At 42.1% G+C, this 26,929-nt stretch overlaps 1 protein-coding gene across 2 annotated transcripts in view; it reads right to left on the bottom strand.

The window, feature by feature from the left end:
- Nucleotides 1-2,368: 2,368 nt before the first annotated feature.
- The window catches only part of LOC123279527 (uncharacterized), a 79,293-nt gene continuing 54,732 nt past the window's right edge, over nt 2,369-26,929 (bottom strand). Inside the window, exons 3-4 of one of the 2 annotated variants that reach the window (XR_011496493.1) lie at nt 8,190-8,487; nt 2,369-4,810 (exon numbers count right to left, since the gene is read on the bottom strand). The gene's annotated coding sequence lies outside the window, so the exon portion shown is untranslated. Of the gene's footprint in view, nt 4,811-8,189; nt 8,488-26,929 lie in introns of those variants that run through there. The other variant, XR_011496494.1, reaches the window with a different exon arrangement.

The raw sequence follows: 26,929 nt of genomic DNA on the forward strand, positions 1-26,929 counted from the left end.
TGCTTGAGAAAATCATCAATTACCTCACCTCTCCTCACCTCCAATCATCTATCTCCATATTTCAGACCACCTTGCCTCCCTACCCCATAAATATCGCTGAGTCCTGATTTTGGGAGGTGGATTTGAGGCTCATTCTCTCGCTTCCTTGCTTGGCTGTCTTTTGATTAAAAACCTCTTGCTGCTGCAACCTCGTCATCTCAGTGTTTGGCTTTCCAGGAGACAGGCAAAAACTAACTTGGTTTGGTAACACACTTGAAGGGTGCCCATAGTTCTTAAACATAAACCTGGCTGGGGTCCCTGAAGGAGGGTTTCCCTCAGAACATTTAATGACTGGGATCCCATTTCTAAAATCTCCTCTGAAAACCCAAAAAAGATGCTAGAGTCCTAGCCTTGACCCCTGAAGGAATCTAAAAACCAAAGAAAGTTGCTGGATTCCCAGCCCTGATTCCAAACGGAATCTGAAAACCAAAGAAAAACTCCTGGATTCTCAGCAAGCCCAAGCCCCAAAGGAACTGTGCCACCTTCAGAAAATAACTGAGTACTCACCAAGGATTACACTTTGAACCCAAGGACAGAGTCTTGAACCAGGAGGACAAAGTTCTTCCCCGGAGAGGACAAAGCCTGAATAAAGTCTGACAGCTCAGAACGCAAAGGGAATGGAGCTCAAAATCTGAAAGGAGACTCACCAAGCCAAAAGTAGCTGGTGACTCACAGAAGCGATGAGCACAAGGGGCTCTGCACGGGTACCTCGCTTAATTCTGGTGGTTGCCACCTCTTGGGGGGGTCACCTCCTTCAGATCCCACTCTTTCGACACCAAATATCTCAGCTTAAAAAGCCAACTTGCCAGTTATTTTATCCTCAAAATGAGTTAATTCAGGAATAGCCAAAAGAATTTCAACTTGGGATATGCATGCTATCACAAACCATAGACAAATCCAGAGAACAAAGAAGGGGAGCTGCTCTAATAGAGAAGAAGAAGGAGTGGGAGGGGCTGTGCTAACAAAAGCCCAAGGGGGGAGGAGTAACAGTTCAGGGCAGCAATGGCTTCTCATTGGCTGAGCTGCAGCATTTCTCATTGGCTGAGCTGTGGCATTTCTCATTGGCTGGGTTGCAGTGTTTCTCATTGGCTGGGCTGTTACTGGGTGGGGAGAGAAATCTTCCTTCAGTAGTAAAGTAGTTGTGCTTCCTCTGGGGGTTGCAAGCGTCTGTCTCTTCCTGTAGTAATTGATGATGTATGATGGGGATCAGAGCTCCCCCTACAGGGCTTCTTGACTCCAATTTAGTTACAGTTTCTTTTATTAATTTCCACAGTAAGTTGAAATGCATTTAATACACCTAACCTACCAAACATCACTGCTTAGCCTATTCTATCTTAAACATGCTCAGCACACTTACATTAGCCTACAGTTGAGCAAAATCATCTAATACAAAGCCTATTTTATAACAAAGTGTTGAATATCTTATGTAATTTTGTGAACACTGTACTGAAAGTGAAGAACAAAATGGTCATATGGGTACAGAATGGTTGCAAGTGTATAGGGTTTTTATCCTTGTGATCACATGGCTGACTGGCAGCTGCAGCTGGCTGCCGCTGCCCAACATCGTGAGAAAGTATCATACCACATATTCCTGGCCCAGGAAAAGATCAAAAGTCAAAATTCAAAGTACCAGTTCTACTGAATGCCCATTACTTTCACACCATTGTAAAATGGAAAATCTTAATTCAAACCATTGTAAGTTAGGGACCATCTGCATTTCTATTCCCAGGCTTACCATTCATCAGCAAGAGAGCAGAATAAAGACATTTATAGATATGTGTGATATTATGATTTATAATAATAAACATATATTTGGTTTTCATCCCTGTTTCTAACAGAGCTCCTAAAATCCTTGGAATTTCCTAAGTGATGAGAGAGATAAAGGTGTCTCTTTGTTACATCAATGAGGTGACTTTAGGAAAGCACCTGGGGATACAGGCTGGTTGCCAGGGGAACCAACCACATGAATGGAGGGTTGAACTTTCAGTCCCACCCCCTGACCTCCAGGGAGGGGAGAGGGGCTGGAGGTTGGATCAGTCACCACTGGCCAATGATTTAATCAGTTGTGCTGTGTAATGAAGCCTCCATAAAAACCTGGAGGGAGGCCAGCCCCGTGGCCGAGTGGTTAAGTTCACACGCTCCACTCCAGTGGCCCAGGGTTTCACTGGTTCAGATCCTGGGTGCAGACATGGCACTGCTCATCAGGCCATGCTGAAACGGCGTCCCACACAGCAGAGCCAGAAGGACCTACAACTAGAATATACAACTATGTACTGGGGGGCTTTGGGGAGAAGAAGAAAAAAAAGAAGACTGGCAATAGATGTTAGGTGAGGTGCCAACCTTTAAGAAAAAAACAGACCAGAAGGATGAGGTTCCAAGAGCTTGCAGGTTGGTGAGCACGTGGCGATTTGGGGAGAGGACAGCTCCTGCAGAGGACATGGAGGCTCCGCGCCCCTTCCCTGGACCTTGCCCTGTGAGTCTCTTCCACCAGCTGTTCCTGAGTTATGTCCTTTCATAATAAACCAGTAATCTAGTAACAGAGACCTTTCTCTGAGTCCTGTGGGCCACTCCAGCACATTAATGGAACCCAATGAGGGGCTGTGGGAACCTCTAATCTATAGCTGGTTGGTCAGAAGCACAGGTGACAACCTGGACTTGCGATTGGCATCTGAAGCGGGGGGCAGTCTTGTGGGATTGAGCTCTTAACCTACCTTAAATCTCCAGGTAGGAGGTGTCAGAATTGAGTTGAATTGTAGGACACCCAGCTGGTATCAGAGAATTCCTTGATGGTGTGGGAAACTGTGCCCACCCCCAATGTTGGAATTTGGTCCCAGAATCATTTCAGCATGCAAAAATTTAGAAAACATTTTGTCTGGTTGTCTGTTGTTATGTACCAAACTATACCCAAACTTCGCAACAACCCTTTCATCACATCTCACTAGTCCATGAACGAGGGATTCTAACACACCTCAGCTGGGCAATTTATCTGTTCTGTGCCATCGATGGAAGTCCTTAGTGCTATTCAGACCTAGGACTGCTCCCAAGCCTGGAACAGCAATGTGGATGACTAGAAGGCCAGGCTCACCTGGGACCCAATGGCCTCTCCAGCATGGCAGCCTCAGAGTTGCAAAGTAAATGCTCCAGCAAGCAAGGCAGAAGCAGCACGGCCTTGTATGACCTCCCCTCAGAGGTCATATAATGCCACTTCTACCAAACACTGTAGCTCCTCAAAGGTTCTCAGGCGAAGGCTTATAAGCCTTAGCAAGCATTTTAAAGTGCTGAGTAACCATTATCCAAGTGGTGTTTTTATAACATTGCGCCATGCAGAGGAGACAAAGTTTTGCAACAGTGAGAATTCCTATAATAATAAGCAAAATGTTACACTCAAATCTGAGAATAGACCTGAACCAGGAGGAAAGTCCTGAGGGCAGCCAGCTACAGAGATCAGAGAACTATGGGACGGCAGTGGGTGCTGCATTTTACTGTTCGGCTTGTGCTCAAATTCTGTCTAGCTCTGTTTTCGCCTTGTCAGGAGTGTTTACCCAACCTCAACATGAGGGATTTACAACAGTTACAAATGTTACTTCTTAAATCTCTGGAGGTTTGATTAGTTAGGCGAAAAGTTCTAGATACTTAGCACAGTGAATCAGGGGAGGAGTGGTAGAGAGACTGTAATAATTACACTAAAGGATTCTCTAGATTCATGTACAGAAGGAGGCTTCTGATGATAAACCCAACAGTCAGAAAGATTTCCCCACTTTGTAACAGATTGAGAAATGCAAGTAAGAGTCATGTCTTTCCAAGAAAGACAGGGAGAAAATAAGGTAGGAAGCAACAGCAAGTAAAACGTGTACAGGCCTGGTTCAGCCTTCTGGGGAAAGCTGTCTGCCTCACGTCAGCTGCTTCTCTTCCTGGTCAATTAGATTTGGAGGCCTCCAGCATTCGTGCAGGACCAGATGTCATGTGGAACCTTCTTTAGCTGGGAGATGTGTCTCCAAGGTTCAATGCCTCCTAGTTCTGAAACAGCGTCAGTGGTCAGGAGCACTTGGTAAGGTCTTTTCCAACAGGGCTCAAGGGCTGTCTTCCTCTGATGATGCTTCCAGAATACCCAGTCACCAGCTTCTAGACTGACCAACAGGATCCTTTAAATTGGGATCCAGGAAAGCTTCTTTAACCTGTTAATGATGGGCTTGAGCGTAAGACATTAGAGTCTTACGGTAGCTGGTCATACTAGCATAAGACGACAAGGGGTCAGCAGAAGGTTGTGTACCAACAGACACTGATCTGCCAGTGACCGTCCCGTGTGGAGTCAGTTCAAGTTTTCCAAAGAGGGCACTGTGAACTGTCAGCAAGACCAAAGGCAACACCTTAGGCCAGGGTGGGTCCAGTCTACAGGTGTATAAGAAAACTTCAAAGGCAATTCACGGGACCAGATTCTATATCCACAAGTGAAAATGAGAATATTCACTGAGAGTTTCTGAATTCTGGAGGGATTGGGTAGGGAGAAAAAGTAAACCTTTCATCTTTATTCACAAAGATTTTTTTACATCTGGAAAAACAAAACCTTTGAGCATCCTCCAGTTCAGGTCGTCCCATGTAATTAATATTTGTTCTAGATCTTTTGTTAGCAGTTTTATGAAGCCATCAGTTTCTCCATTAGAGTTCTGTATTTTCTTATCCAGTTCAGTTTTATGGTCTGAAAGTTTGCCAGAAACCTGTAATCCAGAGCAAGTGTCAGAGTCCTTTCCACGAACCTCTCTAAAGATGAAACCTATTTGCAAAAGATTCAGAGTAAAAGAGTAACTCTCTGTATATGACAAAAGACTTAAAATGGCATGGTTAAAGATCCAATTACATTGCATTTTACAAGGAAATTTGGTTATTCCCGTAATACACATTTTAAGATAGTGACAATGATTATGACTGATAACATTATACCGGGACATATCAGAATTTTAGGAATTTTATATAATTTTTAGAACACTTACATTAATAACGTTTACCCACACAATATAACCTAAAAATATTTATCATGTTTGACAATGCTTCTCATGTGACTTAACATATCAAATTAGCCTAATTAGTTTAATAACTCTCCTTTATAAGAAGAGAGAACAAATTCTTTGAGAAGTCCCAGGGGGCCTCCAGAAATTCTCAAAGTTACTTTCAAGAAAAAAAAAAGACTTTATTTAGTATTTGAATTTTGAGAAATTAGTCAAAGATATCAAAGGGTTTTTTTTTGAGGAGGAGGAGGATTAGCCCTGAGCTAACGTCTGCTGCCAATCCTCCTCTCCTTGCCAAGGAAGACTGGCCCTGAGCTAAAATCTGAGCCTATCCTCCTCCACTCTATAAGTGGGACACCCGCCACAGCATGGCTTGCCAAGCAGTGCCACGTCCACAGCCGGGATCCGAACCAGCGAACCCCAGGCCACTGAAGCAGAATGTGCAAATCTAACCACTGCGCAACCCAGCCGGCACCTTGAAAAGTTTTAAAACACTTGATCAAATAAGATCATAGGTCACTGTGAAATAATACTTGGTTATCCATTCAACCAAGTGCCAAAGACTTTCAGCCACATACTGAAAGCTATAAAAAAAAAATAAAAATAAATAAATAAATAAAAACCTTAGCTCTCCTAATAGAAAGGCTTCAGCTTTTTGAACATAGGAAATTATTTTGACAAAACATAGAATCCCTATTTTCCAGGCAAACCACTCTAAAAAAACACCTTTTACAATCGCTTATCAAGAGCAGACCAACAGTCCAAGAAAACTGTCCTTTTAAGAGAGAGAAAACCAAATTCTGATTTTGTACCAGCTTACTTTTAATATTGAAACTCATTTACTCATTCATTCCCATCTTAACCAGCTGGCCAAGCCCAAACCTCTTTTCTCAGGGTTCTGCTTCCATAAACTTTCTGTAACTTTTTTTTACATTCAGAATTTGCCCTTTCCTCTTTCCCATAACCAGTTTCTTTTACTTTAGGATAAATTCATTTCTTAACAAAAATATCTCCATTCCTTATGCCTTTTTTTTACTGAAAACATACATTTTCTCATAGCATAGTTTTTTAACATGGCACAAGACATGTTTGCTAACAGACTCAAACATTGTTTAGTTTTTCTGTAATAAGAAGTGAAAAGTAGATAAACTTAGGTTCAATAATTAATGTCTAATATTTTATCTTATTTGGAAGTGATTTAGATACTCAAAAAATTTTATCATTTTACTTAAATTAGCAAAACTCTAAAGTTTCAAATTACCAAAAGGTTTTGAAGTTATTTTTAAGTACTATACCATAATACATAATTATTGTTAAAAAGTTCACCTAAAATTTTTTTCTTACTGACATCCATTTAGTTTTCTTGTTCCCAATAACTGTGTTTAGATTACCTACAAAAACTTTAGACATTAAACATTAGACACAATCAGCCATCAATTTCTTTTTGCCGACAAATTTTATAACTGAGATAACATGAATTTGTTTGACCTTTTAGTAAACGCAGTTAGAACAAAAGTTTTATATTTAATGCTAACTCTAAAGACATGCCTATTTTAATTAACCCAACAAATTTTAATTAGCTTTAATACCAAATATTTTTTTAGATCATGTGATCATGAAATTCACTTGGGTTAGTTTCTGTTATATTTTTGAGAGTACACTCAATTTATACAGCACTTGTTTGTTTTTAAGCCAATTAAATAGAGCTCTCTTGTAAACTAGTCTTGACAATATCATCTAGAGGTAGAAAAATTTCACATGTTCATAACATACATATATAGACACACATAAACACACAGACAGAGGCAAACAGAGATCTTCTAGCCTCTGTTTTAAATTGTCCTCGGGTTTTTGGGCAGAGGTGCTTCCACAGCAGTCTGCATCTCCTGAGCTTCCTTCCCCCTTTTTATTCCCTTCAGTCTTAGGAATTGGGGATGGTCGAGAATGGAGAGGTCAAAAGCTTTTTGAGATGAACAGGGGAGGTTAGTTGCTTATCAAAGACTGACATTCCCATCTAATTACATTATCCTTCATTTATTTCTTTTCCTCTGAATACACAGCTTTATTTTAGCTTGGGAGGGGAAGCCTAAAAAAATTCCTACCAGGCTCTGAATATCAGCTTCCAATTTGGCCAAATCTCTGATCACAAGTTACTAAATCCTTTCGAATATCTCACTTGGTTTCAGCCAGACAAACAGTAAATATTCCCGACAGTATTAAACAACTCCATTAATTTTCGTTTCTGCTTGGTTATTTAAGGAATAACGTAGCAGTTTCCCAGAAAATCTCAGAGTGTGGTTGACTCTGGGAGGAGCCCACACAGGGCCCTGTTTGAAGGTAAATATGGGGGTGTCTGTAAAGCTAACTTAATGGACGTTGTATAGTCTTCTCTTTTAGGTAACTCATGTCTTAAATTTTCATTAGCTTTTTGCAAGGAAACTTTCAGTAGGCTATTTTGGAATTTTGAAGCCTTTGATTTTAGTGCACTTCTCAAATGCGCTTATCAAACTGAAGTTCCTTCTAATTGTCCCTGTGATTCCCCTGGGGGCTGGCAGCAGTTTGGTAGGACCCCAGCTGCATATAGAGTTCAACCCCCATTTCTGCCCAGCCATATTTGACTGCAAATGGGGTGCAACCTACATTTCTTTTAGACCACATTTTGGTGCCCCCAACCCAAGGGTTACCAAGCCAAGCTCTCAGGACTCAAAACAAGCTTAGTAAGATTTTGCTGTTTTTTGTAAATATTTACAGCTTCCGAGACCATAGTTTTTAAGCAGGTGTGCCAGAAATTAAAGATTGTGTTCAGTTTATCCGGTCCATGGTTCTCAGATCTAGTGCACCAAAAGACAAGTTTTGGAAGCTCAAAGGAGCCCCAAAGTGGCCACTGTAATTTTAAGTCATCTTTTGTATTATTGGTCCACCAGGACAAAAATTTACAAGAGGAAGGACCATAGTTCTTAAATATAAACCCAGCTGGAGTTGCCAAGGGAGGAACTTCTCAGGAACTTTTAGAAGATGAAGTTCCCACGTTAACGCGTGGCAGGACAAAGAGACACCAGTTGCGAGCCCCAGTTGTTACATGTGCTCTGACCCACCAGCTACAGCTGTTTGGACAAACAACACAAAAGACAGAATTTGAGCACTCACCAGACTGGGAATAAACCTTTCCAGACAGCAAAGCCATGAGCCGACTTGAAGACAACTGTCTCCTGGTTGATCGACCCCAGGTTGGGCTGTTGCCCCAGAACCCCAAAGAAAGGCAAAGACCTTCACCAAAGGGAGGGAGGTCAGAACCTGAGAGGACTCATGAGGGGAGGAGCCGGCGGTCCACAGAAGCGGTGAGCCCCCACAAGGGACGCCTGTTGTACAGAACCCGTTTCCAGGGGGCACCACTCCGGGAAGGTGAGATCGCTCCAGGTCCTGCTTTCTGATGCCATATGTCAACCTACAAAAACAGAAACCAGTTTAAGAGGAAAAGCATTTTGGGGGGATCAAAGAGTTTCAATTCAGGGAGCACAGATTCAAGTAGGAATCCAATAGTCTCCCGCTGGGAGTAAAAGTCAGGCTGGGCTTTTAAAGGCAAAGAAGGGAGGTTGTATTACAAAGAATTGGAATTGGAGTCGGAGGCAGGGAGCTAGTTTTGGCTAAATGTTGATTGCCTGTTGGTTCTGTCTTCAGAAAGTCTGCAGTCCTCAGCCTTTGTGACGAGGATAGGATGTCCGTTCCCCTACCGACCTCTCAAACAATTGCGGGTAGAACACTTGCTATTTTGGCTCAGTCCAAAGGTTTGGCCCGTCCAGGGTTTGAGACAGAAAGGCAGTTTCTCTGGAAAGGCAGCTCTGACTCCATTTTAAATGGCTCCACTATTGTCAATTTGGACACTACCGGAATGAAGAAACCAAAAATAACAGTGTAGACAAGTGGAAAGTTAACTACAGCACACCACTTGGGACTGAAATGACTAATTCCACAAAGTCGTAATATCTGAGCACTATATTTTTAGAAGGAAAAGCAAATTAAAAAATAAATATTAAAAAGTATTTTTAAAAAAGAAAAATAATTATTTGGGAAAGGTGGAGGAGGGGAAGTGGCAGTATGTAAAAAGAACTAAATCTTCGCTAACCAACCTATAACATCTAAGATTGATAAACCAAGAAATAGCAGTATAAACACATCTGGAAATACGGGGTAACTGGAAAAACAATCAGCTAAAAATTTAAGGACGCCTGCCTCTGAGGAACGAGCCTGGAAGGAGGCAAAATAGATCTGGGACTACTCATGTAACTATCAGCTTTTTGGAACTTTTATGTGCACGCTTAATTTGTAAAATGCTAAATGTTTAAGATTTAAAACTCGTTAAAATCGAGGGGCAACTAGAGGGTCTCACCGTTCCGTTGCAGAGTAGACTCTCCAGGCAGACAGGACTGCAAGGCTGCTCTCCCGGGCGGTCAGCCAGCCCGCCAGCCTTGGAGGGGCCACCAAGGACTGGGAAGGTGAACCGGGGGAGCTGGCCCGAGCCCTGCCATGTGGAGCCCTACAGCTGCACGGTGGCCTGTCCGGAGCCAGGCCTCAGCCGCCTCCAGCCTGAGAGCTTTCTTTCCAGCAATGAGGCAGTCAGCATGGGCCCCCAGGCTCTGATCAACCCCCATGTTTGTTCCACAACCCCAAATGGCTGAGGAGGCCAAAAGTCAAAGAAAAAGGAGGAGTGTGATTAATTGCTCACAAAGTGACTTATTAATCAAATGCATTGTTTCCAGTGGGACAAATAACCAAATTGGGCTGGGCTGTTCACTCCAAAAGCCTGAGTCTGACCCCTTAAGCTTCTCTGCCAGCTTTGCTCCCCACACTGCCAGGCGAATCCATGCCACATTTGGTCTGGGTGGCGGCCCCACCTCTGTCCTGGGGCCCCAGGAATGGCTTTTCCAAGGGAAGCCCACCAATCTCTGCTTAGATTGGAGCCTCCTTTCATTTGCATTCGAGCCAGGGGGCCTGGAACTGACCTGGCCCCAGAACCATTTTTTCCACAGTTGCAAACACTGTTAAAGGGAGTAAGTCCCTCCTGTGGTCACCTCCAGTTCATTCACCACCTCGCATTGCCTTCTCTCGGCACCAGGCTGGGGAGGTGGCTCAGGATCCAGCCTGGAACAGCCATGGCCTTAATCAGCCAGGCCCTGCATCCACCCCGGGACAGACAGAGGACCTGGAAGCACGGGACAGGAGCTCTCACACATTTGGCTGCACTAAAAATTGACAAAACCTCTTTAGAGGACAATTTGGTGGCATACTTCATTTTAAATGCCCATCCCCATTGCCCAGCAGCTTTTTCTGTTTCTCTGAATGCATCCTACATAGGTGCGTAAAGACACCATCAAAACATCCCAGCAGAGGCTGGAAACAGCCCCAGGGCCCATCAGTGAATGATGTCATACCTACACCAGAAATACTCTGTGCATGCTCTACAGCCATGACAAAGAACAGGCTGACAGACAGCGTCAAGGGACCAACTCCAGGATAAGCTGTTTAAGTAAACAGGATGAGGAAGTGTCTGTACAGGATACCACCATTTGTGTAAAAAGGTAGGAGACATAAGCACAAATGAGCTTGTGTATGCATAGAATGTTCTGGAATGATACACAAGAAATAAGCAAGAGAACTGGAGACTACATTCAGGGGTAAGAAGATGACTTACTGTTCAATGCACATTTGATACACAACGGTTTGGGGTTTTTGCACGTGCATGCAAGCCTGCTTTAGAAACAATACTTTTTAATCAACAAGGGCATAAAGGAGAGTCTGACCAAGGAGGGGTGAGGGATTGGGGAGGTGAGAGTGACCCAATCAGCCTGACAGTTTGAGAAAAAGGCAAGAAAGCATGAAAGGGTTTAGTGGACTTGGGAGTCTGGCTGAGTTCAGTAAGGCTGGGGTATAAAGGGTAAGGATGGAAATGAGGCCAGAAGGTGAGTTTGGCCCAGGCTGCCATGGCCTTGAATGCCAAGCCAAAACGTCTGTGTTTTATCCAGTAGACAACAGAGAGTGGACAGAAGCTGATGACCAGATCAGAATGATGACTTATGGCAAAGCAGGGGGGTATTTTGGGAATGGGGGCGGGGTCTCACTGGAGTCAGGGAAGACAGGTTTTGTCACAAGGCAGGGGGAGTGACAGTGATGAGACCCCCAACTAGGATAGCAGCCATGGGGATGGAGAAGAGAGTACAGAATCAAACACTGAGGTCTTGGTGAAGTCTGAGAAGAACAACTCTGAGGTCAGAAGTGACTGGCAGAGCCATTAACCAAGAGGGGCTACACCTGGAGGATGGGGAAAGGGAGGGAGAGAGAGAGGAAGCAAGAGAGGGGAGAGGAGGGGGGACGTGGGGAGGGAGGGCACGAGGGGGGAGAGGGGAAAGAGTAAGGAAGGACATGTCTTATGGCAAACACTCAATTAAAAATAAAACTTCATTATTATTATTTATTGATATTATGATTATTATTATTCCCACCTCAAGTCCAACTAGAAGGAGAAAAGATATGTCCCATTACTTTAAACCCCTGACGCTCTCCCTGCCTTTTCTCCTGCATTCCCTTCCTTGGAGAAGCCAGAGACTTTATCATCCACACACTCTGACTTCCCGTCTCTGGCCCCTAGCTCATAAATCATGGCATTCCACCCTTGTCTTCCCTTATGAGCCTTCTTCCCTTGGCAATGACTCTTTTTATATGTTTAGACCGATAGTCGATTAAATAGAAGATGGAGTGAAAGATTAATCTAAAAGATGGAGGTTCAGATGAACAGATGAATGTATGATGGATAAATGCATGAATAGGAAGAGAAGAGAATAGTAAGAGAATACATAGATGGAAGGATAAACGATCGAATGGATGGAGTGATGGAAAGATGAAAATGAGGATGGACAGATGGATAGGTGGATGGATGGACAGATGGGTAAGTGGGTGGATGGATGGATGGATGACAGTCTTATGGACTGATGAGTGGACATATGGATGGATGAAAGCCCCAGGACAGCATCCTGGAGCCCAGGGTTTCTCCATTCTGCCAAAAAAGATGAGTTTATCCTCCCTTATTGTCAAAGGCTTTGGCTGCTTGCAAACTGAGCACTGCTGGCAGATGGCAGGAGGCCAAGCCACAGCTCCTTGTCCCAGGAGATCCAGGGAAAGTCTCCTGAGCACCTGCTACACACAGGACCTGGTGCCGGACATGCCCTGGGTATCCATTCAGAAGCCTGATCCTCACCACAGAACCTGTGCCTGGTGCTCAGCCAGTGCTCACCAAGTGAATAAGGGAATAAATGAAGGAAGACATGTTAACAAAACAAAAGATTGGGTTAGATGGTCTGCAGGATACCTTCAAAGTCAAACATGCAAGGAATGTTTCAAAGTCTTTGTCTGCCATATGAAATACTACTTCAAACTCATTAGGATGGCTATTATCAAAAAGATGGAAAATAGGAGGGTGACGTCAGCAACATGGCAGCATGAGCTCGCCCGGGACTCTCTCCCCGACAAATTACAACCAAAAAGAGCAACTGCTCTCCAACCAAAAAGAAAAATCCTAGTAACAGAAATCATCAGAGACCCACAGCAGCCAAATGACGGAAGGCGGAGAGGCTGGAGCCGCCCTCAGAGGAGCTGGAACAGGGTAAGAGAGAAGTTTGCTCCTTCCGCTAGAGACTGGGATCGCTGCCACAGTGCGGGAAGGAGCGGGGGAGGGGCCGCACATCCAGGGATCATCCAGGACTCCCACCACCGGTGCAGCAAAACCCTCTAACAGGGGAAAGCTTTCACGTGGGGGAGCCCCAGCAAGCCAGGGCCCCAGGAGAGCAGAGACAAGAGCTGACCCAATCCAGGTCAGCCCACAAGAGAAAGTGCCTCTCCTCCCCCAACCCACACTGCGCACCGCCATCGCGACTGAAGATGGAGGGCTCAGAACACAAGGATCTCGACCCCCATCTAGTGGCGACAGGCTGTAACTGCAGCTGAATAATAGCATCATGCACAAAAACTGCTGCTCTACCATCCAGCAATTTATAAAAGCTCCAGTCCAAAAGGAAAACAATAAAAATACAGAAGTAGGTCCTAAGGGCTTGGAAATGAGTAAACTAAGTGAAGATGCATTCAAAATAGCTATCATCAGAATATTCAATGAGGTAAAGGGAAATATAGACAAACAAGTCAACAAGTTCTGGAGTTACTTCACAAAAGACTGAAATTATAAAGAAGAATCAGTTAGAAATACTACAGATGAAAAATACAATGGACCAGATAAAACAGAATACGGACTCCCTGAATGCCCGTATAGACACCACAGAGGAGCAAATTAGCATAATCAAAGATAGATAGGCTGAATGGCTCCAGACAGAGGAAGAAAGAGAACTAAGAATTTAAAAAACTGAAGAAAATCTCAGAGAAATAGCTGACTCAATGAGAAATTGCAACTTAAGAATCTTCAGAATTCCTGAGGGCGTGGAAAAGGAAAATGGAGCAGAAAGTGTGCTCAACGAAATAATAGAAGAGAACTTCCCAAATCTAGGGATTGAGAGAGAAATGTGTGTGGAGGAAGCTTTCAGATCTCCCAGATTTGTCAATGTAAAAAGACCCACTGCAAGGCATATAGTAGTAAAAATGGCAAACACGAATGACAAAGAAAGAATACTCAGGGCACCAAAGCAGAAGAAAATAACCTACAAAGGAACCCCCATCAGACTTTCAGCAGATTTCTCTACAGAAACCTTACAAGCTAGGGGAGATTGGAGTGACATATTCAAAACTTTAAAGGATAAAAATCTTCAGCCAAGAGTACTCTATTCAGCAAAAATATCCTTCAGATATGAGAGAGAAATTCAACCTTTTCCAGACAAACAAAAGCTAAGGGACTTTGTACTCACAAGACCTCCACTACAAGAAATCCTCAAGAAGGCTCTCATACCTGAAAAAAGAAAAAAAGGGAGAAAGGGGTCACAAAACACAGAATAGGGAGACAAATAGATAGAATCTGAATAGGATAGCAAATATTCAACTATAGCATTAGGGTAAAGAGAAGGAAATCACCAAAGCAAAGACAATCTTATCACTCTAACCACAAACTCACAACACAAGTTGGAATAAGAGATGAAAATAATAATTTAGGACGGGAGGAGGAAAGAGACTGAAACAGTCTAGGCTAAGGAAGTAAGAGACCACCAGAAAATGGACTATGTTATACATGAGATTCTGAATACAAACTGCAGGGTAGCCACTAAACTAAAAAACAAAACAGAGACACAAAACATAAATAAGAATAATCTAAGAAACCCAGCATAAGAAATTGCAGAAGTCAATGGGTAGGCTAAAACACACAGGTTGAGAAGCAAAGGAAACACAGGCAAACTGGAAAACGAGTGATATAATGACAGCATTAAGCCCTCATGCATCAATACTCACCCTCAATGTAAACGGATTGAATTCTCCAATAAAAAGACACAGAGTGGTAAAATGGATTAAAGAACCAGATCCAACGATTTGTTGCCTAGAGGAAACACACCTCAGCTCCAAGGACAAACACAGGCTCAGAGTGAAGGGGTGGAAGATGATACTCCAAGCTAATAGCAAACAAAAGAAAGCAGGTGTTGCAATACTTATATCAGACAAAACAGACTTCAAGATAAGGCAGGTAAAGAGAGACATAGAGGGTCAATATATAATGATCAAAGGGACACTTCATCAATAAGAAATAACGCGTATAAATATCTATGCACGCCACACAGGAGCACCAGAGTTCATAAAGCAACCATTAACAAACCTAAAAGAAGATATCAAAAATAACACAATAATAGTAGGGGACCTCAACACCCCACTCACATCAATGGACAGGTCATTCAGACAGAAAATCAACAAAGAAACAGTGGAGCTAAATGAAAAGCTAAAACAGTTGGACTTAATAGACATATATAGAACACTTCATCCAAAAACAGCAGAATACACATTCTTCTCAAGCACTCATGGAACACTCTCAAGGATACACCATATGTTGGGAAACAAGGCAAGCCTCTACAAATTTAAAAAAAATTGAAATAATAACAAGCATCTTCTCTGATCATAATACTATAAAGCTAGAAATTAATTACAAGAAAAAAGCTAAGAAAGGCACAAGGATGTGGAGACTAAACAATATGCTATTGAACAAGCAATGGATCATTGAAGAAATTAAAGAAGAAGTCAAAAAATACCTGGAGACAACTGAAAATGATAACATGCCATACCAACTCATATGGGATACAGCAAAAGCTGTATTAACAGGAAAATTCATCACAATTCAGGCACATCTTAACAAACAAGAAAAATCCCAAATCAGCAATCTTACACTACACCTAATTGAATTAGAGAAAGAAGAACCAACAAAGCCCAAAGTCAGCAGAAGGAGAGAAATAATAAAAATCAGAGCAGAAATAAATGCTATTGAAACAAAAAAGGCAGTAGAAAGGATCAATGAAACAAAGAGCTGGTTCTTTGAGAAGATAAATAAAATTGACAAACCCCTAGCCAGACTTACAAAGAAAAAAAGAGAGAAAGCTCAAATAAACAAAATCAGAAATGAGCGAGGAGAAATAACAACAGAATCCGCAGAAATACAACGGATTATAAGAGAATACTACGAAAAACTATATGCCAGCAAAATGGATAACCTGGAGGAAATGGGTAAATTCTTGGACTCCTACAATCTCCCAAAGCTCACTCAAGAAGAAGCAGACAATTTGAACAGATCAATCACAAGGAAAGAGATTGAAACAGCCAACAAAAGCATCCCAAAGAATAAAACCCCAGGACCAGATGGCTTTCCAGGGGAATTCTACCAAACTTTCAGAGAGGATTTAATACCTATCCTTTTCAAGCTATTCCAAAAAATTAGGGAGGATGGAACACTTCCTAACACATTCTATGAGGCCAACATCACGCTGATACCAAAGCCTGACAAGGACACCATGAAAAAAGAGAACTACAGGCCAGCATCACTGATGAACATAGATGCAAAAATTCTAAACAAAATTTTGGACACCAGAATTCAGCAATTCATCAAAAGGATCATACATCATGATCAAGTGGGATTCATACCAGGGACACAGGGATGGTTCAACATCCGCAAATCAATCAACGTGATACACCACATCAACAAACTGAGGAATAAAAACCACATGATCATCTCAATAGATGCAGAGAAGGCATTTGACAAGATCCAACAGCCATTTATGATAAAAACTCTGAACAAAACAGGGATAGAAGGGAACTACCTCAACATAATAAAGGCCATATATGAGAAACCCACAGCCAACATCATACTCAGTGGGCAAAAACTGAGTGCCATCCCCTTGAGAACAAGAACGAGACAAGGTTGCCCTCTATCACCACTCTTAATTAACATAGTACTGGAGGTTTTGGCCAGAGCAATTAGGCAAGAGAAAGGAATAAAAGGAATCCAAATAGGGAGGGAAGAAGTGAAATTCTCGCTGTTTGCAGATGACATGATCTTATATATAGAAAACCCCAAAGAATCCATTGGAAAACTTTTAGAAGTAATCAACAACTACAGCAAAGTCGCAGGGTACAAAATCAATTTACGTAAATAAGTAGCATTTCTATACTCTAATAATGAACTGACAGAAAAAGAACTCAAGAACACAATACCATTCACAATCGCAACAAAAAGAATAAAATCCCTCAGGGTTAATTTAAGGAAGTGAAAGACCTATACAATGAAAATTACAAGGCTTTTCTGAAAGAAATGGATGACAACATAAAGAGATGGAAAGACATTCCATGCACATGGATTGGAAGAATAAACATAGTTAAAATGTCCATTCTACCTAAAGCAATCTACAGATTCAATGCCATCCCAATCAGAATCCCAATGACATTCTTTACAGAAATAGAACAAAGAATGCTAAAATTCATATGGGGCAACAAAAGACCCTGAATTGCTAAAGCAATCCTGAGAAAGAAGAACAAAGCTGGAGGCATCACAATCCCTGACTTCAAAACATACTACAAAGCTACAGTAATCAAAACAGCATGGTACTGGAACAAAAACAGGTGCACAGATCAATGGAGCAGAATTGAAAGCCCAGAAATCAAACCACACATCTATGGACAGCTAATCTTCGACAAAGGAGCTGAGGGCATACAGTGGAGGAAAGAAAGTTTTTCAACAAATGGTACTGGGAAAACTGGAAAGCCACATGTAAAAGTATGAAAATTGACCGTTCTTTTTCACCATTCACCAAAATAAACTCAAAATGGATCAAAGACCTAAAGCTGAGACCTGAAACCATAAGGCTTCTGGAAGAAAACGTAGGCAGTACACTCTTTGACGTCAGTATTAAAAGGATCTTTTGGACACCATGTCTTCTCAGACAAGGGAAACAATAGAAAGAATAAACAAATGGGACTTCATCAGACTAAAGAGCTTCTTCAAGGCAAGGGAAAACAGGATTGAAACAAAAAAACAACCCACTAACTGGGAAAAAATATTTGCAAGTAATACATCTGACAAAGGCTTAATATCCATAATACATAAAGAACTCACACAACTCAACAACAAAAAATTAAACAACCTGATCAAAAAATGGGCAGGAGACATGAACAGACATTTCTCCAAAGAAGATACACGGATGGCCAATAGGCACATGAAAAGATGTTCATCATCGCTGATCATCAGCGAAATGCAAATCAAAACTACAGTAAGATACCACCTTACACCCATTAGAAGGACAAAAATAACAAAAACAAATAGTAACAAATGTTGGAGAGGTTGTGGAGAAAAAGGAACCCTCATACACTGCTGGTGGGAATGCAAACTGGTGCAGCCACTATGGAAAACAGTATGGAGATTCCTCAAAAAAATTAAAAATAGAAGTACCATACGATCCAGCTATCTCACTACTGGGTATCTATCCAAAGAACTTGAAGTCAGCAATTCCAAAAGTCCTATGTACCCCAATGTTCATTGCAGCATTATTTACAATAGCCAAGATGTGGAAGCAACCTAAGTGCCCATCAACAGATGATTGGATAAAACAGATGTGGTATATATATATATATACAATGGAATACTACTCAGCCATAAAAAAGAACAAAATCGTCCCATTTGCAACAACATGGATGGACCTTGAGGGAATTATGTTAAGTGAAATAAGCCAGATAGAGAAGGACAATCTCTGTATGACTCCATTCATATGAGGAATTTAAACATGTGGACAAAGAGAACAGATTAGCAGTTACCAGGGGAAAGGTGGGGTGGGGGGGGGTGGGCACAAAGGGTGAAAGGGTGCACCTACAACACGACTGACAGACAATAATGTACAACTGAAATTTCATAAGATTGTAACTTATCATTAACTCAATAAAAAATTTTTTTAAAAATGGAAAATAACAAGTGTTGGTAAGGATTTGGAGAAATTGGAACCCTTGTGCACTGTTGGAGGGAATGTAAAATGGTCCACCCACTGTGGAAAGAGGTATGGAGGTTCCTCAGAAACTTAAACGTGGAATTACCATATGACCCAGCAATTCCACTTCTGGGCGTATATACAAAAGAATTGAGGGGCCGGCCCCGTGGCCGAGTGGTTAAGCTCATGTGCTCCACTTCGGCAGCCGAGGGTTTCGCCGATTCGGATCCTGGGCGCGGACATGGCACCACTCATCACGCCATGTTGAGGAGGCGTCCCACATGCCACAACTAGAAGGACACACAACCGAAAAAAAAAGATATGCAACTATACCGGGGGGGGGGATTGGGGGAGAAAAAGCAGAAAAAAAAAAAAAAAGAAAAGAAGATTGGCAACAGTTGTTAGCTCAGGTGCCAATCTTAAAAAAAAAAGAATTGAAAGCAGGGACTTGACTAGACATTTGCAGATATTTACATCCCCATGCTCACAGCAGCATCATTCACAGCAGCCTAAATGTGGAAGCAACCCAAGTGTCCATCAATGGATGAATGCACAAACAAAAGGGGTGTGTACGTACAATGAAAGATTATTCAGTCTTAAAAAGGAAGGAGATTCTGATGCATGCTACAACATGGGTGAACCCTGAGGACATTATACTAACTGAAATAAATCAATCACCAAAGGACAGATATTGTATGATTCCACTTATATGAAGTACCTAGATTAGGCAAATTCACAGTGACAGAATGTAGGTTAGAAGTTGCCAGGGGCTGGGGGAAGAGGAAATGGGGAGTTGTTGTTTAATGGGGACAGAGTTGAGGTTTTTGGCTGGTAAATTTCCTGAGCGATTCTGCAACCAGTCAGGAACCGGGCTCCAGGGAAGCTGTCAATCTGAGACAGCGAGGCTCCAAGGCAGGAGCATGGATGCCATCTTCCAAAGAACGCCACAAGCCCTCTGACTCTGGGAACCCACAGCTTCCAGCACAGGGGCCAGACTACCGCACACAAGAGCTGCTGGTCCCTCGCTGAGGCCTAACATTCCTCAGAAGGGGCCACTTCTATATTTGTAGATTCTCCCAGAGCTCTCGGTGCTCCCTGAAGCAAGACAGGAGCAGCCAGACAGTAGCAGGCAAGCCACCTGGCTCTACAGCTGCGGGATGCAGAGCTCTGCTGTCCCACAACGTATCACACAACCAACCCCACCGTGCATCGTGTGGACAAGCCAGACAGGGCACCAGCTCCACTGGCTTTCATATATCTACACTCGATTGAGTGCACGCTCTCGACAGGCAACTGACACAAGATCCCCAGTCACGGTGGATGGGGAAAGGGAGGGGATGCCCAGGGAGAGGGGAGAGATCAAGATCTTTTCCTCTCTTTTTAAATAAGATGTTGATGTACATACTGTCAATGGCAACTGTCTCTCCTATCTATCAGGACTCTGGAGCTGCCGTACGTGTGGTCTCATCCAGCCATCACAAGTGTCCGTGGAGGGCTGGGATGACTATTCCCAGTGCACAAAGGGAGCGGCCAGGGTTTGAGAGGATGAAGTTGTCTGCCCAAGTGCACCAGCTGTGACTTACATCCAGTCTTCCCGCTCCCCTGCATGTTAATAAGCCAAAAATGGCTAGAAAACCCACAAACGTGGCTTCCATTAGCTCCCTTTCCAACTGAAGATGTCCTTGGACACAGTCTCAGCCAGGAGGTGACTGTGGCACAGCAAGGGCTTCCTTCTCTTGGACAAATTCCACGGAAAACAGCCCCTCCGTCCCGCCATGGGAATGAGGGACTGACCAGCGGCAGTCAGACCTGTCCCGGAGCTCAGGACTGTCCGCAAATGGAAGCCTTCTGGGGCTAGAAGCGGCCTGACGCCCCTAGGACACCGGTATTCCCAAGCTCGGCTGCAGAAGCTGCCCTGGGGACCCAGAAGGGGACTGTGCATGTCTGGAGTGGGGCCTCCCTGGCTCCCATCCCCCACCCCGCCATTCCCCCGCGGCCAGCCCTCTCCCAGCCATCTTCTCCTCTGTTAGATGAGAAATAGCAATATCCCATCTGACGCTGAAAGCAACCCTGCTTTAAGGATTCTGGGGTGGATCGAATAAGGCAATGCAGGTAAAATGTCTGGCAATTTGGTCGGGTCGGGGGAGTTTACATTTTAGGAAATCTAAGTATATAAAACGCCATATTAACAGATTTTAAAAATCGTGTGATCATCCCAATAAAAGGCAAAAGAAATTTTGAGAAATTCAGCATACATTCTCAATTTTTAAACCTCTTAATAAAATAGGAAAACACAGATACTCCCTTAACATGGTTTTTAAAAATATCTGGAGGACTTCCACTTCTAACCACATGAGAGTAACTGGACTTGCCTTGCCCTCCCGCTGTAAATGCCTAGTAAAGTGGGCAAATTACATGAAACAACTGTTTTCAGACATTGGACAACAGGTACAGTCTCTGGACTGTGATCTCTGAGAGAAGAGAAACAAATGAGATGAGGCTTGTGACCACCTCAGCCCACTGCCTGCAGGTGGCGGGAACCCAGCAGAGCACAGCAAGGAACCTGGCTCCAGGGGACTGAGGGAGCTAGGATTTGCAGGACAGAGTACAGAAGAGGAAGGAGCTATGCAGAGACAGAGGTGAAGGATTCTGCACAGGGGCCCTCTTGGCTCTGTTGCTGAATGCTACTCTGGGGGGCTTGGGGTGAGAGTGGGGGACACGTGGGACTGGGAGACCAGCCAGAGAGGAAAGGCCACCATGAACACCTGGGGCACTCCGTGGAGGCTCCAGAAGGGCCATGCCTTTGAAGTGAGGCTAAGCCAGCCCTAGAGGAAAGGCCACTCTCAACCCTCTTTGTCACAGATTCAAATGATCCTTGAGAGGGCCAAGCTGATTCACAAGAAATGTGAGCTGGCCAGAACAAGTCCAGCCTTCTGGAAAGAAAGACTCATTCACAGTGGTTATTCAAAAGTAACCGGACATCCAAAGGCACAGGGAAGTGTGACCCACAACCAGGAGAAAAATCACCCCATGGATACAGGCTCCGGAATGTCAGAGATGACGGAATCAGAAAGGGGCTTTAGAACAGCTGTTGTAAAAATGCTCAGCATGCTCAAGAATTTACAGAAAAACATGAACATAATGAAGACAGCTATGGAAGATATAAAAAAGAACCAAATGGCACTTCTGGAGGTGAAAAATACAATACCCGAAATGAAACGTTCATTGGATGAGATTAACAGCATGTTACACACTGCAAAGGGAAAGATCAATGAACTTGAAAACGTTGCAATAGAAACTATCTAAACTGAAGAACTGAGAGAAAAAAATGCTGAAAGTAAAATGAACAGAACTGAAAATGTCATCTGTGGGACGATATTAAGCAGTCTGTGTGTAATTAGGGTACCAGGAGGGGAGGATGAAAAATATTCGATGACAATGTTCTAAATTTGATGGAAATAGTAAACCCACAGATCCAGGAAGCTCAGCACCCCTGGCATGGTAAACTGGAAGCTGCGCTCACTGCCAGAGTCCCCATCCAGGAAGCACATGCAGGGAAGCTGTAGGGGTGCAGGCTGCAGAAAGCCCTCAGCTGACAGCTCCTTTGGGGTTTGCATCATCTTGCAGAGAGCTACGCGGATCCAGGCCACACCTTCCCAGGACAGCCTGCATTAGGTGACAGGGCAGGCGCAGCCATTTCAGCTCAATGCAGGACACTGTGATGGAAAGTTCTCCAGGGCCCCCTGCTAGGATGGGCGGAGTCCATCAAAGCTGCCCTGAAGTTCTCTTTCACTGCCAAACCCTGCCTCCACCTCTTTCCTTTCACAAGTGTTGATACTTAATCAACACTGTACCCCAAACTCCACCCCATCATCTGATTCCAGGGGACCCAACCTGCAACTCCTAGAGTGAAAACAGAAAGACAGCCACAAAGGTGCATTGCAATCAAACGGTGGAAAATGAGGGATACGGGGGAACAAAGAGAAGATGGCCAACGTCATCTCACCCAAAACTATGCAAGCCAGGAGATACGGAAGCGACATCCGTAGAGCGTGGGAAGAAAACCTGTGAACCCAGAGATCTACATCCAGGGGGAAAATGGAGACAAAATGAAGACTTTCAGAGGATCGAAGCTGGGAGCTTTCTTTAATCACCAGCAGACCTGCAATGCAAGAAATGTGGCAGGGAGTTCTTCAAGCCAATGATAAATAAACCAGGTAAAAACTTGGAGCTACAGAAACGAATGAAGAGTTCTGGAAATGGAAAAAGCATCAGTAATGAGAAAACTTTTTTCTCATTTTTCAATTTTTTTACAGGCAATTGACTGTTTAAAGTAAAACTATGCATTGTAGGATTTACGACATATATAGAAATAAACGGTACGAAAACAACAGAGCAAAGGATAGCAGGTGAGAAATGAGGCATACGCTCAGGAGGGTTTTGCGTTATACGTGAAGAGGTATAATATTCAAACATAGAATGTGATAAGTTGAAGTGTATATTCTAAACTATAGGGCAACCGCAACAAAATAAAATAAAAAGGTATAGCTAATAAGTCAATAGTGAAGCTTAAAGGAAATACTAAAAAATAATTAATGCAAAGAAGACAGGAAAAGAAGAAAAAGGCACCAAGAAAAGAAGGGAAAATCGAAAACAAAGAGCAAGGTGGTAGATGTTGTCACAAACACACGGATACCTACACTAAATGTAAACAGTCTACATTCAAACAGCAATTCAGAGATTATCAGAATGGATTGAAAAAGCACATAGCATGTTTTTTTTAACTATGTGCTATCTACCAAAAAGTCACTTTAAACATAAAAACACAAGTAATCTATAAAAGGATAGAAGAAAGATATATCATGCAAGCACTAATCAATTTCCTAAAAAGCTGGAGTGCCTATATTATTATCAGACAAAGTAGACTTCAGGACAAACATTACCGGGGATAAAAAGAGTCATTTCATAATGATACAGGTGTCAATTTACCAAGAAGACATAGTAACCTAAATGTGTTGTACCTAATTACAAAGCTTCAAAATACATAAAACAAAAGTTGATAGAATTGAAAGGAGAAACAGACAAATCCACAATTACAGTGGGGTGATGCCCGTGCTCCTTTCTCAATAAGGATAGAGAAGACTCAAACAGTATCAACCAGCTTAACCCTCTAACACCTAGAAACAGCAGATATTCATCCTTTCCAAGCACACATGGAATATTCACCAAGATGGAGCAAATGCTGAGCCACAAAACAAGTTTCTATACATTTTTAAAAGTTAAAAGTAGGGGGCCTGCTGGTGGTGTAGTGGTTAAGTTCACGTGCTCCACTTCAGCAGCCCAGGGTTCGCAGGTTCAGATCCTGGGTGCAGACCTACACACCGCTCATCAAGCCATGCTGTGGCAGCATCCCACATACAAAATAGAGGAAGACTGGCACAGATGTTAGCTCAGGGACAATCTTCCTCAAGCAAAAAAGAGGAAGATTGGCAACAGGTGTTAGCTCAGGGCCAAACTTCCTCACCAAAAAAAAAAAAACAAAAAAAAGTCAAAAGCATACAGAGTATATTCTCTGGGTAAAACCTAGTTAAAAAAACTAAATTAGAAATCAATGAAATTAGATATTTTTAAAATCCCCAAACATTCAGAAATCAACCAAATATTCGGAAATCAAACAAAACACTTTTAATTATCTAAGAGTCAAAGAAGAAATCATAGGGAAAATTAGAAAATATTTTGAAGTCGATGAAAATTAAAACATGACATATCAAATTTATGCGATGCAATTAAATCAGTGTTTATAATAAAATAGAAAAAAAGATCAGAAATTAGTGTAACTAATAAATTTAGAAAGATCACAAGATCCAAGATCTATCTACAAAAAATACTTTTATAGACTAGAAATGACCAACTGGAAAGTGTAATTTAAAAATTATACCCTTCAGGTGGCATCGGAAAACACAAAATAATAGGATATTAATTTAACAAAATATGAGCAAGACTTATTCACTGAAAACTACAAAGTATTACTGGGAGTAATTTTTAAAGGCCTAATAAATGGAGAGCTATGCCATGTTCATGGACTGGGACACTTGACATTGTAAAATAATAGTTCTCCCAAATTGGTCTATAAACTCCATGCAAGTTCAGTGAAAAATCCAGCAAGTTGTTTGTAGAAATCGACTAGCTGATTCTAAAATTTATATGAAAATGCAGAGAAACTGGAACAGCCTAAACATTTTTGAAAAAGAAGAACAAAGCACGGAGAACATACTACTTGATTTCAAGACTTACTGTAATAAAGTTATAGCAATCAAAATGGTGTGGTACTGGCATAAGGAAGGACATAGAGATTAAGGGGACAAAACAGAGGGTCCAGAAACAGTCCCGCACATGTACGGTCAGCTGATTTTTTTTTTACAAAGTTTCCAAGGAAATATGGAAAGGATAGCCCTTCTAATGTTTGCTTCTGGAACAACTGGATATCTGTATGGAAAAAACATGAACCTTAACTTTTCACCTCTCCCTGTATACCAAAAAACTCAAAATGGATCATATACATAAAAGCTAAAACTATAAAACTTCTAGAAGAAACTTGAAAGAATACTTCTGTGACATTAGCCTAAGACTTCTTAAAACAGGACATAAAATGTAATAATCATAAAAGAAACATTAATAAATTGGACTTCATCAAAATGTAAAACTTCTGCTCTTCAAAAGATACTAAGACAAAAAATGACAAGCGTTGGAAAGGATGTGGGAAAAAGAGAGCCCTCATACACTGCTGGTTGGAGTGCAAACTGGTGCAGCCACTGTGGAAAACAGTGTGGAGATTCCTCAAAAAACTAGAAATAGAAATACCATATGACCCAGCCATCCCACTACTGGTTATTTATCCAAAGAACTTGAAATCAACAATTCAAAGAGACTTATGCACCCCTGTGTTCATTGCCACATCATTCACAATAGCCAAGATGTGGATACAACCCAAGTGCCCATCAACTGAAGAATGGATAAAGAAGATGTGGTATGTATATACAATGGAATACTACTCAGCCATAAAAAAAAGACAAAACCCGTCCCATTTGCAACAACATGGATGGACCTTGAGGGTATTATGCTAAGTTAAATAAGCCAGACAGAGAAAGACAAACACAGAATGGTTTCACTCATATGTGGAAGATACACAAATACATGGAGAAAGAGAACAGATTTATGGTTACCAGAGGGAAAGGGGGTTGGGGATAGACATAGGGGTAAAGGGGCACATATTTATGGTGACTGACAAATAATAATGTACAAGTGAAATTTCACAATGTTATAAAATATTATGACCTCAATAAAATTTTTAAAAAAGAAATAAAAGGTAAATATGTACTCAGTAATATTAATCCAATTACAAACAGATCAATAAGTTAAGAGTTTGATGGCAAATTTGAGAGATTTGCTAGCTTCATTTCTCAAGTACCAATTGATAATTTTGCATTAATAAAATATGTTAATATAAAAAATACTATTAAGCAAATTAAAACATAAGACAGATTGGAGGAAAATATTCCTCATACATGTTGCATCTGAAAAAGACTTGTATCCAGAATATATAAAGAACTTTTACAATGCAATAATAAGAATACAAGCAATCTAATAAAAATGGGCAAAAGATATGAACAAACACTATACCACAGAAGATATATGGATGGTAATAAACACGTGAAAAGATGCTCAACATCATTAGCCATCAGGGAAATGCAAATTAAAACTACAATGAGACACCACTTCACACGTTTAGAATGGTTGGTGAGGACAGGGAGCAACTGAAACACTCACTCACTGATGGTGGGGATGCACAATGGTATAAACACTTTGGAAAACAGTTTAGCAGTTTCTTAAAACGTTAAATGTATAACTACCACATGACCCAGTCATTCTACTCCTAGTTAATTACCCAAGAGAAATGACATCATACATCCACACAGACTTTAAATCTATGAATGCTAATAGCAGCTTTCTTTGTAATACTCAAAATTGGAAACAATCCTTTGGGGTTCAACAACAGAGGAATGGATAAACAGAGTGGTATGTCCATACAATAGATTACTACTGCAATGGTTAATTTTATGTGTCGACTTGACTGGGAGAGGGGATGCCCAGATAGCTGGTAACACATTCCTTCTGGGTGTGTCTGTGAGGGCGTTTCCTGAAGAGATTAGCATGTGAAGCAGCAGAGTCGGTAAAGATCACCCTCCTCAATGTGCGTGGGCATCATCCAATCCACTGAGGTCCCCAACAGAACAAAAAGGCAGAGAAAGGGCACATTTGGTCTGTACTTGAGTTGGGACATCCATCTTCTCCTGCCCTTGGACGTCAGTGCTCCTGGTTCTTGGGCCTTTGGACTTTGACTGAATCACACCACCAGCTTTCATGGCCTCCAGCTTGCAGACGGCAGATCGTGGA

The sequence above is a fragment of the Equus asinus genome, chromosome 21 (assembly GCF_041296235.1).
Source record: "Equus asinus isolate D_3611 breed Donkey chromosome 21, EquAss-T2T_v2, whole genome shotgun sequence".
Lineage (NCBI taxonomy): Eukaryota > Metazoa > Chordata > Mammalia > Perissodactyla > Equidae > Equus > Equus asinus.